General features: G+C 41.5%; 1 long non-coding RNA gene across 1 annotated transcript; it reads right to left on the bottom strand.

The window, feature by feature from the left end:
* Window positions 1-210: 210 nt before the first annotated feature.
* LOC135965361 (uncharacterized) lies at window positions 211-1,245 on the bottom strand. Its single transcript, XR_010578233.1, has 2 exons — window positions 575-1,245; window positions 211-454 (listed from the first exon to the last, which is right to left on the bottom strand). It is a non-coding gene; the product is annotated as an uncharacterized lncRNA (long non-coding RNA).
* Window positions 1,246-1,758: the final 513 nt, after the last annotated feature.

The raw sequence follows: 1,758 nt of genomic DNA, 5'->3' as shown, positions 1-1,758 counted from the left end.
TTGGTTCTTTCACCCAGCATTTTTGCATAGGTTTAAGGATGTAAGTTCTGATGTCAGAATCTTTGGTTCTACTTCTGACTGCCTGTGAGATCTAGAGTCAGTGTTGACTATAACTGCCCAAAAGGTTCTCCTTGCCCGCTGCCTAGAGAGCCAACTTATCAAGATAGGGGAACTGCAATAGAGAACAAGTAATTCACGCAGAGCCAGCTGTTTGGGAGACCAGAATTTTATTATTACTCAAATCAGTCTCCCTGAGCATTCAGGGATAACAGTTTTTAAGGATAAGTTGGTGGGTGGTGGAGCCAGTGAGTCAGGAGTGCTGATTGGTTGGGTCAGAGATGAAATCATAGGGAGTCGAAGCTGTCCTCCTGTGCTGAGTCAGTTCCTGGGTGTAGACCACAAGATCAGATGGGCCAGTTTATTGATCTGGCTGCTGATCCATCAAGTGCAGCGTCTGCAAAATAAGTGAGGGTACAGAAGGCCTTGGTAAGGTTTTCCTTTTAATGAAAAGCTGCCCCAAATTATTTTCCTTTCTAACAAAGAGCAGCCTGTAAAATCAACAAAAAGAGCAGACATAGATGCCAGCAGTTGTGCCAATCATGTTCAAGATGGTGGCTCCCTCTTCCTTCTCTTTGTCAGCCACGTGTACAGTAAGGAGCAGACAAGACGGTGCCGGCCGAGGGGAAAGTTTATTTGCATAATAAGATTAGTGTGGGGTGGCCAGCCTTCTTCCCATACTGTGTAAATGTCATAGCTGATGGAATCAGTCTGTGAGCCCTATGTAAATTAGACGCATGACTATAAAATCCAGCACATCCACCGCCAGCCTGCCTTTTCCTCTAGGAAGTCCCCTCTTTCTCGCTAGAGAGAGAGCTATGTTCCTTTCTGTTTCTTTCTCTTTCTTTTGCCTGTTAAACCTTTGCTCCTAAACTCCTCGTGTGTGTCCCTGTCCTACATTTTCTTGGCGCCAGATGACGAACCACTGGTATTTATCCCAGACAACGTAGCTGCTTCAAGGTTATCTCCAGGAGCAATTTGGAGAGTGTGAGAATCTTGTAGCCTTGAGCTGCATGACTCCTAACCCATAATTTCTAATATTTTGGCTAATTTTTTAGTCTTACAAAGGCAGTCTAGTCTCCAGGCAAGAAAGAGGTTTGTTTGGGGAAAGGGCTGTTATCATCTTTGTTTTAAACTATGAACTAGAAACAAAGTTTCTCCCAAAGTTATTTTGGCCTATGCCCAGGAATAAACAAGGGCAGCTTGGAGGTTAGAAGCAAGATATGGTTGGTTAGGTCAGGTCTCTTTTACTCTCTCAGTTATAATTTTGTAATAGTGGTTTAACGAGGACAATGAACATCATAAACTCATTGCAAGGATACAGATTGTGTTTGGAGTAATATGTAGATGATGCTTGGAACTAAGAAACCCAGACAAGGCACTTATAACCCCATTTCCACAAAACACTGGCACTCCATCTGAAAAAGTTTTAGGAAGACACACCCATTTCTCTGTTTTGAGTTTCCTTCACACAAAGCAATGGTTTATTGAGATTTGGGAATAATGAGAGGAAAAAGGAAAGGTTTTAATATTTTTAATGACTTAAATTTTTTAAAACATTTATCTCAAGAGAATACATGGTTATGAATGCACTGAAAACCATCCATGAACTGGTAAGAGAACCTAAACTCATGTGTTTTCATAGATGCTAGCATATAATTTTTCTGTTAAAATGAATAGTGCATTCACTGTGACCAATGC

The sequence above is a fragment of the Macaca fascicularis genome, chromosome 10 (assembly GCF_037993035.2).
Source record: "Macaca fascicularis isolate 582-1 chromosome 10, T2T-MFA8v1.1".
In the NCBI taxonomy this organism is placed as follows: domain Eukaryota; kingdom Metazoa; phylum Chordata; class Mammalia; order Primates; family Cercopithecidae; genus Macaca; species Macaca fascicularis.
Note: the sequence above shows the minus strand (reverse complement) of the source record. Positions and strands in the feature narration are given on the sequence as shown.